The sequence below is a fragment of the Apodemus sylvaticus genome, chromosome 14 (assembly GCF_947179515.1).
Source record: "Apodemus sylvaticus chromosome 14, mApoSyl1.1, whole genome shotgun sequence".
In the NCBI taxonomy this organism is placed as follows: Eukaryota; Metazoa; Chordata; class Mammalia; order Rodentia; family Muridae; genus Apodemus; species Apodemus sylvaticus.
Window position 1 is genome coordinate 61,045,474 of NC_067485.1, and position 22,122 is coordinate 61,067,595.

Consider the following 22,122-nt stretch of genomic DNA (forward strand, 5'->3'; position numbering starts at 1 on the left):
CCCTCCTCCAACCAAACCAAACAAGCAAATAAACAAATCAAAACAATGAACAAAAGAGACAAAAAATGTGTTTATAATTCAGTAAAGCTACACAGGGAGGGAGATGTTAATATCACCGCTGACTGTTTCTGTTCTGAGGCAGAGGACACTAAGTAAATTGTCTAGCTTGGTTTTTATCTCCCTTGTTAATCTGCAGACAAGTAATAACCCCACCTACACACTGCCTAACACAATTTCACTATGAACTACCTGTTTAGACTGCTACGCTAGGGAGTGAGTATGTCAAATGTCCATTATCTGCTAATAGATAATACTCCCCAAACATAAACCGTGGGGGTCAGCACTGTCCAGAAATCAGGGTGTTGGGCACTGGGAGATGTCAAAGAGCTCCTGAATTAATTGGGGATGTGTATGGAGAGCCATAAATAACCCAAGGGAATTATGGTAAAAGTATAAATATGAATTGTGTGGTATATTCATTCACTTTCAGCGACTATCCATCAGAACCCCACTTCTATGCTCTAGGTGCCATGCTTGGGACTAAGGAGAGACTGACACTGCATGAAGATGTGACTTTTCCTCATGGTGTCTATAATCCATAAGGAGACATACATTAAAGAGAAGGGGGATTCCAGCACTTGGGAGGCAGAGGCGGGTGGATTTCTGAGTTCGAGGCCAGCCTGGTCTCCAGAGTGAGTTCCAGGACAGCCAGGGCTACACAGAGAAACCCTGTCTCAAAAAACCAAAAAAAAAAAAAAAAAAAAAAAAAAAAACCAAAAAACAAAAAGAAAGAAAGAAAGAAAGAAAGAAAGAAAGAAAGAAAGAAAGAAAGAAAGAAAGAAAGAAAGAAAGAAAGAAAGAAAGAAAGAAAGAAAGAAAAAGAAAAGACAAGAGAAGGGGGAAGGCTGGGTGTGGTAGCAGACACCTTTAGTTCAAGCACTGGAGACTGAATATCAGAGTGGGGCCACCCTGGTCTACAGATTGAGTTCCAGCACAGCCAGGGCTACACAGATGATGACTGTCTCTAAAAAGATCCATGAGAGATGGGGGTGCAATCAGAGGAAATTTGTCGTCCAAGATTGGTGGTAGAAGTTGGTGTGCATATCTAGAGTCAGAAACATGTATAGGTTGATATCTAGGAAGAAAGAAATTGGAGAGAGGGTCTGAGCTAGAGTATAAGGGAAAAGTCCAGAAACGCATTCTGGTTGTGTGGACCAGTTCCTGCAAAGTCCGAGGGACAGAGAGAAGTCGTGGGGCTGGACATGTATGGGGGACAGAGCAAGAGGGATCACAGTAAGAAGTCTCAGCTGACCAAAAGGTAATGGAGTGGCACGACTCTTCAGACAGGGAGAGGGGTGGATGGTGACAGGATAATGATGCTTTCCTTGATGACAGTGGCTTCTGGATAGAGACTAGAGATAAGGATACAGGCCGAAAGGGCAGAGAGGAGGAGTCACGGAACTTCATAGAGCAGAGAAAAGCTAGGGAACTTGGTGAACCCTAGAAAATGGACGCGTGGTCTCAATCTTCCCATCTCCCCTGGGCCAATGCTGACCTACACCGCATGACTTCAGACATCTTGTGGGAGGCAAACTCATGTAGAGCAACCAGGCAGCTGACTTTTACTAAGATGCCAAAGGAGCTGGGGATGGGAGTGGGGGTGGGGGGTGGGGGTGGGGGTGGGGGTGGGGGTGGGGCAGTGGTAGGGAACAGGCTGTCTCCCAGAGCCGGGCTTGTAGGTTTGTTGCATTCCTTGGTTCCCTTCCTGCTGCCTGAGAATGCCCTTCCGTCAGGCACTTAACACAATGCACTGAGCACTGCGGCTTCCTTGGGAGCGATCTGAACAGTCATGGAGAGCCCTGGCACCCAGTGATCTGCACTTATTTGATACTCCTCTGGATATATCTGGAGGGTTTTTATTTGAATCAAGAGATGCTGAAAATTATGTTGCCTTTCCTGCTTTAATGATTTAGCTACTAATCCTTGAGTGAAGCCACAATTGTATGTGATGCCTGTTCGTAACCAGATGATTCCGCTAGACTCCTCCCAAGAACCTAGGCTCTCTCTCTCTCTCTCCCCTTCCCTGCCTCTCTCTTTTTGTCTCTTTCTGTTCCTTTCTATTCCCTCTTTCTCTGCCTCTATCCTTTTTCCAGGTCCCCACTCCCTTTCCTTCCCCCACAATAAACATCCCTTAAATCAGGCCTGCCTAATTTCTCAGGGTGACACCTTGGCCTGCCAGACACTGCCTGCTGCCACCGCATTTATATTTCATTACAGTACTACTAAGGGACTTTTTATAACGATGGCATCGTCTCCTACCGCATTACCCAGACAGCCACACTTCTTCGCTGCACCCTCCTACAGTGGGAAACAGGAAGTCAGTTCTTCCCGGCCTGTGATCTGCAGTGATGTGCCTTCCAGGGATGCCCGCACATTCAAATGAAACTCAGCCATTACAAGCCAATGAGATTGTGAACCACGATTCCAGCCAGAAACAACGCCATTACCAGGCAGATCGCCCCTGTAGCGTTGTTTCCATGTGCAAGCTTCCAAAACAGATTATTTCCCAATTTACTTTTTATGAAGTTGGCTTCTATTATGATGAAGTGATGCTCTTCGTGACTGTTTTTCTTTCAGTCTGGGATCCAACCAAGCACATTATCCGACTAGAGAAATAGCCCTAAATCTCACTCGCCTACCTCACCAAGATGTGGAGAAATGGCTGAGGTCACCAATGACAGGGCCTCTTAGTTATGCTAAGCAGCCTCTCAAGCTAGATGTGCTCTCTCCAGAGAGGCGGGCGGTGAAGAGGAAGGATTCATTTAGCCCAGCGAAATAGCAAGTAACAATATTCCTCTGAGCCTTGGGGCAGCATTTGCTGTTTCTGTCGTAGACATCCTAGCATCCTATGGCTGGCACAAGGCGTGTGATGAGCTGCTATTTTCCATTGCAATGGGCAATAATCCTCGAAGAAAATGAACCATCAAATCTCTATCTCTTGTTCAGGGTCATTACAGTAGTAAGTAAATATAAAAAAAGAGATGGAAGTGCTGATACCTTTTCTAACTTCCTATATATAAACTATTTGGTTCAAAATGTGTACTTCTCTTGATTTTTTTATGTCATTCGGTTTATTGTTGACAACTATCCCTGCACATTAGCAATTTCCTCAAACACTGCACCTTCCTCTCAGATGCTAACTTACTGCTGAGACATCTTCCGCTCACAGAAAAGACAATGGAAATAAATGGTTGGCACTGGTATTAGATAGCTCGAGACCTGCTGTATTGAAAAAGCATGTACTTGGGCTACTCAGCCTCACACATAAAGCTATGGGCTCAGTTGCTAAGATGACATGAACTGGGCATGGTGACGCTCCATAGCGCTTGAGAGGAGGAGGGAGGCAGGAGACTCAGAAGTTCAAAGTCATCTTCAGCTACATAGCCAACTCAAGTGAGGCCAACCTCGGACTGTCTCCAAAACAAACAACAAAACGGAGCCACACATCTGTAACATGTCACCAGGGAGAGCCACGTGGGCATGCCGCTGTGAGGGCAGGCGAAGGGAGCACACAGACTTGTGGCGGTTCACAGGCGAGAGGTACCCAGTCCTTGGTCCAGGCTTTTGGCTTCCAGTGACTGGTGGAGGTGGGCTATGTCACAGGGTGGGGCTTACGGCTAGTTCTGCCCTTAGTTCCAGTTTTGTTCTTCCACTGTTTCCAGAAGATTCTACATCTCATTAGCAAATGATGACTGTAAAATCAATTTTACTCATCCCTCCCTCCTGCCCAGGATGAGGCGCTACTCAGATTTATAACATGAGCGACAGCCAGGGAGAGCACTTAACTCTCTGGAGACCAAGCAAACAGCATTGAGTGGCTGGGGGGATTGTAACATAGAGGGGCGCTGCTTAGTTTCTAAAAGTCTGAGGCAATGAAACACAACAGTCAAAAGAGATCCTGCCTTGTGGCTCAAAAGTAGTGTATGACCTGGGTTTAAACTCCAGAACTAAACTAAACTCATACCCCTTATTAGTTATGGTATATATATCATAACTAGTAAGTTATGTGCTATAGGAAAGGAATAGGGCCTGGGGAGATGGCTCAGCTGGGAATATATTCTTTTCACAAGCACTTGAACCTGAGTTCAGTTCCCCAGCAGTCATGTAAAAGCTGGCACAGTTGTATGCATGTCCATATCCATCATCTTAGCACATGGGACACAGGGGCTGGAGGACCCAGTGGCTTCCTAGCCAACTAGCTAGCAAGCTTCAGGTTCTGTGAGACCCCATCTCAACAAAAACCAAGGTCCATAACAACTGAAGAAAACATCTAATGTTGACTTCTGACTTCCACGTGTATATAAATACATGTGTATACACCCACATGTGTTTATAACATGTATATGTAAGCACAGGCACGGTATAGGGGGTGGATTTAATGTTCCCTAAAAGGGAGGCAGACTACTCGAAGGATTTTGGCCTCATTTTGTTTAAGATGAAGACTTCTCTGGGTCTTGCATGGCCTAGTTCTGCTGTCTCTATTGTGGAACTGCAGGCTAACCCCAGCTGTAGAAGAAGCAGGGGATGATGGGAACAGTCTCTGGGCCACTCAAGTGTTTTCCTTGAGTGGATTTCCCTTGCTGTTTCATGGTGACCCAGGACACTGATCTCCCTGCATTTCCATCACAACCTTTTAGAGAGTTCCCCAGTTCACCACGCGCCTCAATCCTGCAGACACAAATGAGAAGAACATGGTGGTGTGTGCAGTCACATCAGCCAATCCGCTTACCCTTCCTGAAGTGTGGTCTTCCTTAAGGAGGGCTTTGTCTCACTGAGCGGTGATGGTGTGAGGGGATTCATATGGCGCTCTCCCATCTCTTTATCTACAACTCTCTGACTAAATTCCCAGACATCATCTCTTCCTGATGACAGAAGGTGGAGGGCAGGAAACTACCATCTCAGGGTCCTATTGCCCTGGACCAGATGGCTCCTATGTGGTAATCTCATTTAGCCCTCCCTGTAGCTTCGTAACAGTGCTTACTCCAAGGGAAGCAGTGCCTAAGCCTTGTACACTGAATTAGCAGATGATGGACTCCAAGTCCAGTATGTAGGTTAGGAATCTGCTTCTCATTGCTGAGTTACTTAACCAGGACTTAGAGATGCTGGCTCTGGGTCACTGGCTACCAAGAATTGGTCAACATATAACCTTTACTGGGTCCCAGTTGGCTTATGTGTTCCAACTGAACATTCCTTTTTTCGACAGTACTCAAACACATTACACAATATATCATGCAAAGAAGAAAGGGGTACTGTCACCCAGCAGAAAAGAGCTAAGACACCCTACATGCTATGGCCTCTACAGTACTGCTCTGTACACACATTTGTCTAGGCCATGGTTAGATCTTCTTTCTGGCTCTAACTCTGGAGAATGCTGTGATTCCCTCACATTACATTCCTCCAACATCTACCACAAGCTAGATGCTTGACTAGGGTTTCAGGTTTGTGCTTATTGTACATGTGCCTGTGCGTGTGCGTGCATGTGTGTGTGTGTGTGTGTGTGTGTGTGAGAGAGAGAGAGAGAGAGGAGAGAGAGAGAGAGAGAGAGAGAGAGAGAGAGAGAGAGAGAGATGTTGTGGTATTTAAATACTGCAGCCAAAGAGGAAAGGAAATCTAAGATTAATCATCAATGACTGCTTTTTCTTTCTCATTTTCAGACCTTTTTAAACTCTAAACCAAAATGCTGAGGTCCAGCAAAATGAATCTGAAATGAAGCTATCTAGGATACGCTAATTGCCAGGAACAGTGGGATGTCTGCTTGGCCAAAGTATTCAGATCACAGTCTGTTTTGAAAAGAAAAATCAACACTGCCTTAATGAACTTTTCCTTCATCCTAATGAATACCCAGTTTGCCACAGAGCTCTCAGAAACACAATGCAAATGTATTCAGAAGGACTCATTCCTGGGCCTTGTTAATTATCTCCTTCACTGAATCACGACACTTTGTGCTTGAGAAAATTTCAAATCACCCTAGTCGAAATTCTCACTTGAACTGAAGAGAGCCGGCTCACTGCTTGGAACAAGCAAAGTATTATCATGTCATGAGTCAAGCACAGGATCTTGTCCTCCTCTCCCATCTTCAATCCAGCAACACTTCCATCATTGAAGAAAATTTGGTTACTAGTAAGGGTCTGGGCAAGGCTCAGTTTACAGAGCCCTTTCCCTGGTCCAGGGGTGGTCAATGACTTCCCATTTCCGCCATTTTCTTCACATCAGAAGTCTTTCGAGTTTGTAACTGGAGATGGGAAGGAAGACAAAGAACTTGGGAGAGCACACCAGACTTCTGGGCTTTTGTCCTTACAAACACCCACCCTGGGTGGATGCATCCAGCCAGGTTTTTGTTGTCCAGGCCAGGCATCTGCCATTCTCAGCTGAGTTCCAGAACCCAAAGCCACCTTTGAGGGCTGCTAGCCTAGAGCTTTGATAGCTTCTTGCTTTTTCCTAAATCACAGCCTCCGTGATTCTTAGGAAAAAAAATCAGAGCCTGGACCCACTTGGGTTCCTCCTTACCATCCTTATGATAATGGTTGGGGGAGGGAGCACACTGAGCATGTCAGTGGATATGTGAACCGCAAAATAAATGTAAGAAAGAAGTCGGGGCTAGACCAACCTTGTGGCTATCAGATGGTTTCAACTCTAGAGACCCAGAGAAATGGTGGAGGAGGCAAATAAAACAGCTTAAAAAAAACAAAGATGGGTGAAGGCTCAAAAGAATCCTGCTGCCAATCAAGAAGAAGGCACAAACCCACTCAAGATGGAGTAGTTGGTGTCTTCCTGGGTGTTTCATGTCAGACACAGGACAGGTTTCCAGCCACACAGCACTTTCAGCCCCATATATAGAAAATGGGAGTTTAAGTCCAAGCCTTTGTTTGAATGCAAACTTGCAACTCTTCTGAGGCTCTTCAACTATCTCTCCTTGAGCTCGGAAAAGTCAGTATTTCCGCTCCTTCGTTTGGACGCAGGTTACTAGTTCTTCTCTAGGATTTATTTTGATGACTTTTCGATGATAAACTGTGCCCATACCCTGTTTCTTCAAGGCTCGTATGTCAATGCTTTCCTCCCTCTGCCGCTGAGAGTGCCAGACATTATTCACATTTTTCACCTGTGAAAACATCCATGTTTGGTCTGGAGTGAAATCCGACGATTCAGCAGTGGAACTAAGTACAGCCGCACCTTCTCTTTCAGTCTCCCCTCCCTGTGTGCACTATTTCATTGTCGGATCAGAAGGATGTAGGGGCCGACATGCCAACTGCTTGCTGCCCATAGCCAGCCTGGCCAGAGCCATCACTGGCATCTGTGCAAGCAGCTGCCCATGGTCATGAGCAAGGGTGGGGCCTTCTGCCCTGGCCATGCAAGTCCCTTTCTACAGATGCAGCAGACAGATGACAAGGACAGCTCTGGCACAAAGAGGTGTGTCCTTGTCCTTTAAACAGAGGTGCCCAATGTTTTGACATGTATAACATGATACTGTTATCTTCAGATGTGTTGCATTACCTGAATGCTGCAGCAGGGTACATATGCCTTTAAAGAATTCCAGGCTATAAACATGATCTCCGCAGAATACCAGGCTATAAACATGATCTCTGCAGAGCATCTTTTTTGTGTTGGTTTTGTCTTTTGATGTCCAACCCTATCAGTTATAGGAAAATGGGAAACAACAATGTTTCTTTTAGATTTTAAAAACAAGAAGAAACATTTTTGCCTCAGGAAGCATGAGTAGGTATTTCCTTATCATGTTAGAATTTTCTAAAACACAGTATGTTAGGAAGGGAACTACCGGAGGTTTCCAGCCATTCACAGGACTGACATTTGTGAATGTGCTTTCTCTTTTGGTGAGGGTTTCCTTTAGTGAATTCTCCAAGTAATCAATTGCTGCGTCCCTTCCCTCCTCAATCTGAAACAAGCAATGTATGCATAACAAACAGGCAAGGGCTTGAACAAGCCTTGTGGCTCCACAGGCCCCACTGGCTTCTGCTGGAATTCTCAGCTGCAGATGCTACTGGAATTCAGAGGCAAGAATACACTTGAAAAGCATTGGGATAAAAGGCATCGGTGAGGACTGTTCTTACCCCAGGGATGAAAGGAGAGGGACCTGCTTGCAGGCTTTGAAATTCTGAATAGAACACAATCTGCGCTGAACACTCACCTTGGAAGCCTCCTAGTGAAAGCCATTAGGACCCCACACACATACCTCCACCCCCAACCCCTGCAGCCTAGGCTCTAAGGCCTTTGAGAGGATGTGAGGCCCTAGGCTAGGGGTGGAATCCCTAAAGATGAATTGAATTGTCCTAGAACCAATCAGGTTAGTTTTCCCCTAGACGCAAAGGTCCAACTGCAGCTGAAGGCACAGACAGTAAGTATCTCAGGAACGCTTACCTCCATGCAGGAGATGGCCTTGGGGAGGTGTGAGTGGCGATATCCTCTCCAAATATCTCAGAAAGTTTTTACTGTGGCTTACAAGTGTACAACGTGCACACACCCACATCCACACCCACCCTCTTACCCACTCTTCCCTATCATCATCACAACCACCACATGCGCAATTTCACTGCAGTTTCCATTAAAATAAAACAAACAAACAAATCTAAACAAACAAAAAGCAAAAACAAACTATGAGCTGTTTTAACTACCTTTTCAATAGAATCCTGATCTGTTTGTTTCTAACACTGTTGTGTGGTTGCTTTGGTTTGGTTTAGTTTAGGGTTTTTTTGTTTGTTTGTTTGTTTTTTTGTTTTTGTAACCTGAGACAGTGTTTCCCTGTGTATCCTTAGCTGTCCTGAACCTCTGTAAACCAGTCTGGCCTCAAACTCACAGAGATCCACTTGCCTCTGCCTCCCAAATACTGGGATTGGGCCCCACTGGCCGGCCCAATATGTTATTAAATACCAGGATTTGCGAACCCGACAGAGGACAAGATTAAGAACATAAGAGCTTTGTGTTTTGCTCACACTGTTTTGTGGACTGCAGACAAATTCCAACAATGTACTTCTGAAACGCTTGAAACCATTCTGAACATCAATAATCAGTTAAATGATATAATCAGAGGAGCTGAGGGTGTATCTCATTGGTGGAGTATTTACTTGCACAGTACTGATACATCCTTGGGTTCCATTCCCCAAACCGAAAAAATAAACAACTAAGATCATCAGACTATTTACTTGATGTTGTTAGGGTAAGGAGAATGTCTTAAAACTCAAGAGGACGGCATTTGTGAATGAGGAACTCCACAAAGTATTTTCTTGTACCGCTCTCTCAGAGTTTCTGGGCAGCTCAGCTGTTGAGGTTGGGTCTTTTGATATGCATCGTAATGATAAGTACTGGTCCCCAAAGCTCAACGTGGAATACCAATATGTTGTTGAAAAATTTTAATCTCAATCTGTGGTTTCTACCCCACCTTTGACCATTCAGTTCCTGGATAATAAACCTTTATCAGCACTAGAGGTGGGCAGATAGATATATCTACCCTCTATGCTATTAGAATCTATTTTCCCATTAATAACTCCAAATTATAATTTGCCATGTTCCATCTGGGCTGCTCTTACCTTTAATTGGTCAGCCCGCGCTTTCATGACTCATTTAACCCACGGCTGTTTCCTCCTCTCCCACCTTCTCTCTCTTCAAGGTCTCCAAGCCTGGGAATACCAAGTCCCGCCTCTCTCAATTCTGCCCAGCTATAGTCTGTAGGCATCATTATTCAGCAATCAGAAATAACTTGGAGGTGAGGTCACATCCCATCACTTGGGTCTATGTGTGGACTCTTTCTTCTCTGGGGCAACTGGGCCTTGGGGGCCTGCACTTACCATTATAATACATAGCAGTAGACTAAAACTCAACACTCAGCTTCCTATCATGAGGGACAGCCGGGAACTCATGGGCTTCCACCATGGTTAGAAGGACACACCATGGCTTGATGTGCAGTTGCCTAGCTAGTCTGGAGAATGGTTACTTCCAATTTCAAAATGGAGAACTTCCCCTCACAGCGGGCTTGAGGTAGTCACTGAAGGGAAGAACACGTGCCTTCAATTTCTAACCTTAACCTTTTGCCGCTCCAGTGTGGAATCTCCAAAAATCACTACTATAGTTGTGCCTTATCTATAATGCAACAAGACAGAAAAAAGAAATAAAAAGTTTGACTGAGGCCTCAGATACCCAATTATTTGTTGATAAGCTAAAAAGAAAGAAAAGAGTGGGGTATGGTGCACACATCTTTAATCTTAACCCTCAGGAGATAGACAAGTGGGTGGATCTCTTTTGAGTTTGAGGCTAGTCTGGTTTGCATTGTAAGCTTCAGGTCAACCTGGGATACAGAATGAGACCCTATCTCAAAAAGAAACAAACAAACAAAAAAGAACCAAGAAACAGAGAACAGAGGATTTCTTCCCTTTAAGCATAAGGAAAACAGAAGGAGAAATGACACCATCCAGAATCAGCAAAGCTCTGGGTTCTTGTACCCACTAATTTCTAAAAAAGAAAAGAAAAGAAAAAGAAAAGGTATTGAACAACAGGATCCCAGACCAGGCACTGTTTATAACTGAGATAAAAAAAAAAAATTCCCAGACCACAGTATCAAATCTAAGTTCTGCAGATTTGAAAAAAAACGGTTCAGGGCAGAGTGTAGAGCGGCAGGGATGAGCTCTGCACAGACAGCAAGCACCCTTCCCCTCTGTGTTTCTCTTCAGTGTACAAGATATGTGGGAGGATGTGAAGAACGCTCTGGTTTGCATGTATTATAAAATCCACTATGGAAATATGAAAATAGTTAAGAACTCATGGGAAGAAATTAAGGACAATCACCTGTCAGAGCTGGGCAGCTGCAAGCTATGACCATATGGGGTTTGGTCGTGAAGACCGCATTTAACATTTTTTAAGGACAAGGTCTTACACCTTGTGTAGTGTAGCTCTAAGACCTGACTGACCTCACGCAACTCTCAGAAATCCACCTGCCTCTGCCTCTAGAGTGAGATTAAATAAAGGCCTGTGCTATGCGGTCTGGCCCCAAATTTAACTTTTAAGTCTATCTATGGGGCAGGAACTTTCTAATTTGGGCTTGTTCTAAACAGAAGATCAAAGGGGCTGTTATCTAAAAAAGGGAAGGTGAAGAGTTCAACCTTGTCACTGGACACGGCCCCAGAGGGCTGGGGCACCTCTGTAGAGAGGCAGACAGCTAGACAGCGAGGCACTTCCTGAGGCCTCCGGGAGCCTCCCAGTGGTTCTGACGTCTGCATATGCAGGAGACAGTGAGGAAATAAATAATCCCATGTCTGGGAGACGAAAAGGATGTGTGTGCCACAGCTTTAGTTGGCACAGCTATCGAACACCGAGCCAAATGACGGGGGACATGTCCCATCTCTTGGGGCCTGAACAATCTAAACTAAGGTGGTATGAAGCTGAGGGTCTTGAGTTTAAAGGTAAACAAGTATCATGACATCAATGATTGACTGCAGAGGCTAGACGCTGGAGGCAAACTGCAGCACTGTCACTAATTGACAATGTGGAGTCAGGAAAGCTATGGAATCTTTCTGTGCCTCAGTCTCCTCATTTGCAAAATGGGGATCTCGGGACACCTACCCTTGGTGTGACAGCATTCAGACGAGCACATGGCCTCAGTGAGTTCCAGAATAACACACCTGATCCCATCTTTGCTATATGGATTCATTATTGAGGTGCTAGATCTGTATCAAGTCAGCCATGTGAATCCAACATCTTTAGGAGTGCAAGACACTGACTTATTTCCCAGAGGACTCTGGCTCATAAGCTGCTTGTGAAGGGTCTCTTTAGAGAAGACCGTCTCTTAGAGGACCATGCAGACAACACAACCTTCTGTATTACTGCTCAGTCTCCAAACCAATTTATGGAAAATTCAGTAGGAATTTGAGGCACGCATGCAGTTAGTGCTCGGTCTAATAATATTCGCTCTCACCACTGCAAACGACGTGCATGCTTCCCAAAGCTGCAGGCGCTCAGTGTTGGTTGATTTAAATCCACGCTTGGGGTAAATGGGAAAATGCAGGCAATCTGGTTAGGTCAGCCACAGAGATCAGAACACCACAAGCCTTTAAATGAAAAAGGCACAAACGGGGTGAAGCTCGGTGCAGAAAAAGGGAAGATGGTGTACTAACTCGCTGAGACGCCTCGATTTTCATCAAGTACCTTTGAATGTCAAGTTCTGCCTGGAGAGATACCAGCATGCACTGCAAAGCCTGTGACCAGGAGACAGAAAGAATAGTGGGGTGAAAAAAGGAAGAGAAAAGGGTAGGCTGCCCAGAGGGACCACCTACCCCTTCACAATAACGATGTAGCAAAGTTACCCCTCCCGCGGGAAAGAAGGGATGGAGCCGAGTCCATCCATTTATTTCTTTCAAACAATGTTGAATGCAAATCCTGACTACTAGAGGTCTCCTCCAACGCCTGGACACAGGTGTGGTTCACTTCATCTTGAGTCTCCTGAGAATGTGCCACACTGACCCACTGTCTCAAGGGTACAGAGGACTTGACAGAACCTGCCCAGCCAATGAAACATCTTGCTGAGTCTGCTAGCAGGCCGAGGGTGTCAGGGGAGGGATGGAGGCTAGCATGAAGATTCACACTGGCCCTGGGGCCCACAGCTTCTCTTGGCTGTCTTTCTAACATAGTACTGTGTGCAGTGCTCTGTCTGCATCTGCACACTGCCACGCAGGACGCCACAGCCACTCTGTAGGCCGGAGGAATGATCAGCATTTAACCCAAAGCAGGAGTGCTAACACTTGAACCCAGCGGTCCTTGAGCAGTCTTCCAATAACAGGGCTTAGCGTGCCGGTGGTTACTTAATTCGCTTATTTTTTCTTTGATGCTATTGATCTATTTTTGAACTCCTTACAAACAAACAAACAACAAACAAACAAGTTAGGTAGATGCATTGGAGAGACAGCTCAGAAGTAAGAGCAGGGCTGCCCTCTTACAAAATTGAGTTTAAGTCCCATCACTGATGAGACACATCACAACCACCTGTGACTCCAGTCAGCTTCAGAGATCCAGTGTCCTCTTCTGGATCTTGTGGGCATCTGCATTCACATGTGCACATATTCTTTAGCCATGCACACACACACACACACACACACACACACACACAAATTAAAAAGTTTTTTAAATTCAAATCTTTAAAAATGATCACTGGTAGAAAATATTTTCTGTTTTGAAAGATGAAACTTTGTATAATCCTAACATAAGAATGATCATTTATTAGACCTCAGCCAAATGCAGTCTTCTCCCCGCATGTAGAATTGGTCAGAAATTCAGATATAGGGTCTCTGAAATCAATTGTAATCTGGTATGCTGACAAATATCTATAATCCTCGTGTTTGGAAGCGGGGGGCAGGAGGATCATGAGTTCAAAGCTAGGCTGTGCTATAGAAAGGTCTGGTCTTAAAAGTTTAATGAATAGCTTCTTAGAAATTATGTTGGTCAAGATTAAGTATAATAATTAAACACAGACAGGAGGTGGAGGCACACACCTTTAATTCCATCACTTGGGAGGCAGAGGCAGGTGGATGTCTGAATTTGAGGATAGCCTGCTATACAGAGCAAATTCTAGGTCAGCCAGGCCAGAACTACACAGAGAAATCCTGTCCTTTTTTTTCCTTTTTTTCTTTTAATTTTATGTTCATTGGGATTTTGCCTGCATGTATGCCTGTGTGAGAGTCTGGAACTGAAGTTATAGACAGTTGTGAACTGCCATGTGGGTACTGGGAACTGAACCCAGGTCTTCTGAAGAGCAGTCAGTGCTCTTAAAAGATGAGACATCTCTCTAGCCACCTGAAACCCTGTCTTCAAAAGCTAAAACAAACAAATAAAACCACTAAACACGTATCATTGTAATAAGATTGCAAAATGTCTATGATCCATGGTACCATTTCATACATATAGTATGTATATCACTATACTATATATGTGCATTTATGTCTGAGTAACTCTATGTCATTTAGGATCATACATACCAGCTATAGACTATAAGACAAGAAAGAGCCTTGGAATAAGGAAAGCTGTGCTTCAAAGCCAGGCCAAGTCTCCAGGCAATAACTGTGTTAAAATATTCTACCCACAATGCTCTTAGGAGCTACAATCAGTAAAAGAACTTTTTAGGACCTTCACAAGGAACAAAGAGTGACACTCTTTGAAGAACTATCTGCTAGCCTGACCTCATAAAAGCCCCTTTTCCAGTAAATATATTCTCTTCAGAACTGAGAGGGTAGCAGTGGGGCCCTCTGAATCTCTGTGCAGAATTTACAGGCTTCATCAACTAGGAAAGAAGTAGCTTGAAGCAGGTCACAAATAATAAAGCCCTGGAGGTGTGTGGTAAATAAACGTGTAAGAAGGAAATAGGATGATGGATTTGAGGAGCTGCCGTGCTTAGGCAAGAGGCAAAAGGCTACAGAAAAATCACGCTTCCTGCTACAAGGAAAAATGAGCAAAAAAGCTCGTGGCACTCAACCTGCAGTGGAAGGGGGGCAAGGAAGACCAGGGGCCAAGGAGATCCCGAATTAGGGGGACCTAAGACAGTGTGGGGGAAATTGAATGGATGCAGCAGTTGTCAAGATAAGCATCACTGTGAGTCAAAAATGGTGGTGTGGGGGAAGGGGGTCTGGAGCTCACATCACTCTCTTGGTTCATTGGTTCATTGTTAGCTTGGTTTTGCTGACTGAGCAGAGCCAAGGGAACAGAAAAACCAAAAGTCTCCCACAGGGAGATCGGGGGAAGAGCTTTCTAGAAGGTCCATGGATCCAAAGGAGGAAGAACTCGGGGCCAGAAGCTGGGCATGGTGGTACACCCTGTAACCCTAGCTTCAAGTTGGAGATAAGCCTGAGCTGTGAAGGCATCATGAGATGCTGCCTCAGTCATTTAGCCTCTGAAGTCAATACGGAGTCGTTTTCAGGGTTACAAAGGAAACTCACAGAGAACACTTTACTTACCAGTGGGTAGGAAAAATTTAAAACCCAACAAGAAAAATAAAAAGCAGAGATTTAGTCAGGTCTCTCCTATACACCACTCAAACCAAGCAGACACCACTCAGAAGCTGAGGTATGGCTCTGACTGGGAAATAAACTAGCTCCCAAAGACTAAGAGAGGTGACAAGGAATTTACTTCACAAAAATAATTTAATTAATTAATTAATTAATTTAGGGGGCTGGGGGCAAACACAGGTGCCACAGCTGTGCGTAGAGGTCAGAAGACAACTTTCAGGATTCAGTTGTCTACGTCTATCATGTGGGTTCCTGGATTAAATTCAAGTCACCAGGCTTGGTGGCGAGCGCGCTGACCCTCTGAGCCATCTTGCTGGATCCCAAAGAAGCCACTTTTGATTACATTTCTTGGTTATCAAAAACCCACTCATCACTTCCAGGAAATAACTGGAGTGGTACAAAAAGCAATGGTGCCATAAAAATTAATCAGGAGGATAATATTTGTTTCAAACATGACTAATTAAAAATTGAACAGCTATCAGAATGAAACAGCAATAATAATTGGTAGGCATTTGCATTTACTGAAAGATTCAGAATCCCAAGATCTTTTTCCAGAAGAACGACAGAGTGCTGCTGCCCACAGCACAGCAGGCGATGGGTGATGGCGATTTTCTTCTTTAGCTCGAACTATTTCTGAGTTTCCAATAACAACCCCAAATCGTGAACAGAGAAGAAGGAACAGACGGGTGTCGAGGGGTGGCGGTGGGAAATGACAAATGGCTAGAACTCAAAAGGTCAACTTTTAACTTACAGGTTAAGATTTTCTGATAAGACTTTACACAGAATCAACCTTTTGATGACTTAGCAAACTGTGGTTAAATAAGATGCATTATAAAAAAAGGGCTATGATCCAGGGAAAACAAGTCTGGGGTGAGTCCTCTATGAACACCAACTTTGCCCTATGTCCCTCACAGGGAAGGTTTGTTGGCCAGAGCCTTCGAGGCTTCCATCTCCCTGAACATAGAACACAGGAATAAATTTTCCCTCCTCCTCTCTTATGGCTTATATACTTGTTCTTGAATTTACAGTGGAAAATTTCACTACTATTTTCCACTTAGTTTAAATTTCAAAGAATGGGAACTGTTTCCGCTGACATCCTGAAACTGCTTTTTTAAGATACATAACAGATACTCAATTTCCTCCCAACACGACTTTCCATTTGTAAAGTAGGAAGAGCAACAGACAGGGACAGTATTTAAAGGCTTAGAGCAGTGGTTCTCAGCCTTCCTAATGCTGTGAGCCGTCGATACAGTTCCTCACGCCATGGTTACCCGAACTATACAATTATTCCCATTGATACTCCATAACTGTAATTTTGCTACTATTAGGACTCATAATGTAAATATCTGAATGTCCGATGGTCGATGCTGACCTTGTGAAAGAGCTGTTTGACCCCCAAACATCTTGTGACCTACAGGTTGAGAACCACTGACTGATTAGCTGATGTTGAGGCATAGAGAACTTTCTGTTCAGTTCCCATCAAAGACTGATTCAAAGGACAGGTATTGATGCCTTTAAAGTTTTTACTATCTGAGTCTGGAGAGATAGTTCAAAAGCAAAAAGTGTTTACTGTTTTGCCAGAAGGTTTTGAGTTCATTCCCAGTTCCCACATTAGGCAGCTTACAACTTCCTATGATTCTAGTCCCAGGGTATCTGGCCTCTGTGTGCAAGCACATACAAATGATATTCATACTTACAATTACGAGAATAAAAAAAATAAAAACAGAGCTTAAAAAAAATTGTATGGCCAATGGTCTGGAGAGATGGCTCAGCTGTTAAAAGTGCTGATGGCTCTTCTATTGACTAGATGATAACTAACAACTGTCTATACCTTCAGTCCCAGAGGATCTCATATCCCCTTCTGGCTTCCTCAGTCACTGCACACTTGTGGTGACAGATACACACAGATGAAATACCCATACACAAAGAATTAAAACAGACAATTCTTTTAATCAAATTATATTGCTACACTATGCTTTAGTAACATGATAAATATAAAAAGCCTCAAAATTCAGCCAGTCTGTTTACGATGATTAACCCTAAGGAAATAACTAACCACAACCTAAGGGAGTCTGCATCATGTCATCCAACATGTGGTATGTTCATACAGGGGCCAGAGAAAACAAATGCCAACAAAGACACATGCTTTTGCTTTTGAATCTATATGCTATTCAAAAAGAGCAGAAGGATATACCAAATGCTAATAGGGGTTTCCCGCGCGGGCTAAGGGACTGTACTAATTCCTATCCAGGGTTTCCTCTGTGGGCTGTGGGACTGTATCCATTCATATCTTTCCTCATCATAGATTACACAATTACTCGCGTAATTTAATAAAAAGACAAAGATTTTTAAATCCCATAGAATTGCCATTAAATTATTGCACTTGATTTTCTGTTTCTACCTCGACCCCCCCCCCAACACCTCAAAAAATTCCTTAGCATTGATTATGCTTGTAATAGCTACAGATTTCAAGTAGAAAGAGAAAATGAGGGTTCAGTTGCTGGGAGCTCTGAAGGTCGGGAAGACAGTGAGACCCAGTCGCTTGCTACCGCTTTCTCTCATGGGGCATGGAGCATCCCACCACGAGGGGGTGTCCTGAGCAAGTTCAACAGTATCCCAGGATGATGGAAGGTCACAGCTGACATCCCAGACTTCAGAGGAAACAGGACACCCTTTCCACTGGTGGCTCTGCGTTAATCTTTTCCAATACGCTCAGCGTTCCTGGCTTGCACTGACTCCGGCTGCCTATGACCGCTCTGTGAGGACACTGTAGTCAGCTGGCCACTTGTAAAATGAACACTGATGACAGAACGGAGTGAGGATTTCTGCAAGTCTAATCCATTCTGCAGAGTTGCCTCTGCTAAGTCATTTTTGTCACCGTGACACAAAACGAAAGAGCATAACACAAGCAAATGTTGGGAAATCTCTGTTGAAACCATTCTACCCTGAAGATACACAGGTCATCCATGAGTCATCAAAGCCATTTCAGGTTCTTTGATGTTAAAAAAAAAAAAGCACTCCATTGAGGAATCCAGTTATATAATAAAATTACTGTAAATGATTAAAACAGTGAAAGTAGAGCAAAATCATTTCCCCGAGACATTCAATAAGTCAGGCTAATAGTTATAACTGACGTCACAGTTGTTGTTTGGCTCTAAAGGGCCATCAGGGGGTGGGGCAGCTTTTAACAAAAGGAAGGGTCCAGAGCGTATGTCCCTATAAACTGTAGTCCTAAGAATTTCTCCTTTCTTGAGAAATCTCAGGAAGGGTTGTAATCCTCCAGTGAACATGGGACAGTGGTTGAAACTATTGTTTTCAGAAAGAGACAGAACTAAGCTGGAGCTTTGGTTTCAACAGTAAGTACTGTGCACATTACATAGGGCATCTCCTGAATGTGGCTTCCACACCAGAAGACACAGTGAGGCCAGTGTTCATGTTACAACATGTTATATGAAGTGAGATCACATATGAAAATATCAAAGCACAGCACACAGCTCAGCAAGAACACAAGAGCGATGCCTGTCTTAGCTCCTGTTGTAAAAGAGAGTGGGGTGGGTGTGGAGGTGGGGGGGTGTACAGACCCTCAGAGCAAGGCCAAAACAGATGAGCCCCATATCCCCCCCCACACACATGGCAGTCTCCTCAGGATTGAAAGAGGGGGCTCACGAGACTAGTGGGGTAAACACCAGGTCATACTCTGACCGAGATGGAATCTAAAGATTCTTGAAGGCCCTTCCTGAGCTTTATAGGAGGGGGTACCTCCAAGATCTCTTGGACAACAATCTCCTGTCTGCGAGCTGTGCAGAGGACCCCAGGGTCTCTCACCCATGCTAGGGAGGGCTTTCTGGGATGCAGCTGCTATGGAGACATCCAGCTCTTGTAAGCAACCCTTCAGCCACTAGTCCCTTTAGTAACCCAAATAGAAACTCACTGGTTCACCAACTGGGACTTTGGTACAACTGTTACTTTGGTTTGTCATGGGTTTCCTTTAGGGGGTGAGGAGATGTAGGTGTGTATCTCTGTGTGTGTGTGTGTGTGTGTGTGTGTGTGTATGTGTTGTGTATGTGGGGTGTGTGTGTGTATGCACTGTGTTACATTGCCCTAGAAAAAAAAATCTGTCATAAATACTGGCTTCCAAAACAGTGGGTTTGAAGGGTAATACAATGATTTCTATTAACTTGCTATACCTTGGAGAGGGAAAAAGATTACACTGTAAAGTAAATATACAGAACATAGGTTACTGGTAAGCTAGTTTTCATGATGGTCACTTCACATATACAGGCACATGGACAAGCTATAGAAGTGTCTCAGTGCCATAATATTCACCTGCCACGTACTTCCAATACTGTTTCAGAATATCCATTTTTTCTACTGGAAGAATCAGATTATATTTGGAAGAGATGTGAAGGGACTGGAGAGATGGCCCAGCGGTCAAGAGCACTGGCTGCTCTTCCAGAAGACCTATGTTCAAGTCCCAGCACCCACATAGAAGCTCACAACTGTCTGTAACTTCAGTTCCAGGAGCTCTGACGCCCTCGCACATGCAGGCAAATACCAATGCACATAAAATAAAAATAAATTAGTTAAAAAAATTTTTTTAAAGGAGAAGAGAAGGAGGAAGAAGAGGAGAAGAGGAGGAAGAAGAGGAAGAGGAGGAGGAGGAATGGCTAAGATTCTCAGACAAAGGAAAAACCAGTGTTACGATCAACCAGTACACCATCATAGGGGTTCTTTCTACATTCCCTATTAACAGATGAGGAACAGAGGTGGCTGTGTTCCCACCCAGTGTTTTATACAGTCTCTGGGAGGACTGTGCTCAGGTCACCTCTGCAAAGGAATCAAATATTCCTAGAACTCAACCCCCCCCCCCCAAAAAAAATGCCTCACACAGTTATAGCCTTGCTGTTCAGCTCAAACATTACCTACCACAAAAATAAATTGTGGCTAGGAGGGCGTTCCTTTGCTAGCAAAGATGGCGATTGCCGTTGGTAGCCGAGTGGTTGGTGTAAGGCAGGGGCTGTGTGAGATTCACGTTCACTTATACCAGCATTCCCCGGGCAGCCAGGGTGCGAGGAATTTCATCCTGCACCGGTACGTGGAGCTGAAGAAGGTGCACCCGGCCTGCCCGTTCTAATCCTCGAATGTTCGGAGGTGCAGCCCAAGCTCTGGGCCCGCCATGCTTTTGGCCAAGAGAAGACCGTGTCTCTGAAGAATCAGAGCTGATGAGGTAAGCAGAGCCATGGAGAAGGGTGGGAACACAGGACATGAGGCAAGGCCTAAGCTCACTAGTTTGTCCACACTGAGCATGTTATTTTACCCAGCATTAGACTTTATACCAGAGCCATTAAAGTACCAGGCCTCACTTTGTAAAATGGCAGATAAAACCATTGCACCTTCTTCATAGGGTCATCAAGAGGCACATGTGACATCAACTGTATGAAATCTCTTTCTGGAAAGCTAATATTCTGCGGACACACACAGAAAGAGTTCCTAAAATGGCTGATATGAAGACCATCTCTACTGAGCCCAGCCCCATAGCTCACTGCAATTACTGGCCTGTTGCAGCATTAAAACTCATGGTGTAAATGCTTATGCCTTCTCAAATTCCTGGGTTGAACTGCTAGTCCCCAGTATGAAATTTAGAGGAGGGGCCTTTCAAAAGTGGCAAGTTTATGTGGATGAAGCTTGTATGACGGGGTTAGCGCCCTAATAAAGAAGACCTGAAGATCAACACCCGATGCTCACGGATACAGGAAAGTCCTCTGCAAAGCCACCCCATGTTGGCACATTGGTTTGGGGTTTATTTTACTTCCCAGGGACATGAAAATTTTTTCTATTGTTTAAGACACATAGTCTACTTATTACAGGAGCCCAAATTTATTAAGTGATGAACCAGTGACAGTCAAATTTGCAGATGCTGGTAGCCACACACCCAGCTTAGACACCGGCCTGAGTTTTGGTGTCTGAGGCCCAGCACCTGCTCATGAGGCTGCTCCCCTGATGCCATGTCTTCTGGACTCTGCTCAGTCAGTCTGTCCACCTTTATCAACCTGAATCATCTGGACACCTAGAGAACTCCAAGCCGGACTCAGCCTCCCTCTCTATTTTCTGACCTATCAAACTTCAGAGCCAGCCAAATGATTTTGTAGAAAAGTTGCTCCGTGAAATATATTAAGTTTGACTGGGAGAAAAATACTGTCTTCTAAAAATATTCTCGAGAGTTCCATGTCACTGCTAATAGCAATCAAGTAACAGTGACAGTTTCTTACATCAAAAGATAGTCTGGGCCGGGCAGTGGTGGCGCACACCTTTAATCCCAGCACTTGGGAGGTAGAGTCAGATGGATTTCTGAGTTCAAGGCCAGCCTGGTCTACAGAGTGAGTTCCAGGACAGCCAGGGCTACACAGAGAAACCCTGTCTCAAAACAAAAACAAAAACAAAAACAAAAAGATAGTCTGGCATTAAATTGCTAGTTTGTACAACTGAACAGCATCACTGCTATAAACACTATACAACTGAGGTCATAGTTACAAACTGCTGTTGCTATTTTGCCTGGAAGCCAGAACTCTGTACATGGTAGGCAGGTGATCTACACCGAACGACATCTGAACACCACAAATTATTTTGTGGATGGATGTGTGTGTGAGAGAGTGTGTGTTTGTGTGTGTGTGTGTGTGTGTGTGTGTGTGTGTGTGTGTATCCATGTGTGTATTTATAAGGGTTCTTATGTGTTGGTATGGGGATTAGGGGAACAGTCAATCTAAAGACTCATTCCTCAGTGTTCTTTAAGACAGGCTCTTAGCATTGGCCTCCAGATTATCAATGTGGTAGGCTGGCTAGCCCTCAAGCCCCAGGGACCTGTCTAATTCTAATGCCCCCGTCCTGGGATTACAAGTGTGCACACACCTTGCTCTGCTTTATTAAATATGGCTTCTAGGTGTGACCATCATGTCTCACGCTTGTCTGACAAGCACTTTACCAACTGAGCTAACTTCCCAGGCCACAACTTATTTTTAATGTTACATTTTAGGATGATAATCTGAGCATGAAACAACAACAAAACCCTATA

At 44.4% G+C, this 22,122-nt stretch overlaps 1 protein-coding gene and 1 pseudogene across 13 annotated transcripts in view; one reads left to right on the forward strand and one right to left on the reverse strand.

The window, feature by feature from the left end:
• Kiaa1217 (KIAA1217 ortholog) overlaps window positions 1–22,122 on the reverse strand; it is a 295,062-nt gene that overhangs the window by 148,714 nt on the left and 124,226 nt on the right. The gene's annotated exons all lie outside the window — the stretch shown is intronic.
• LOC127665183 (NADH dehydrogenase [ubiquinone] 1 alpha subcomplex subunit 2-like) lies at window positions 20,026–20,457 on the forward strand (annotated as a pseudogene).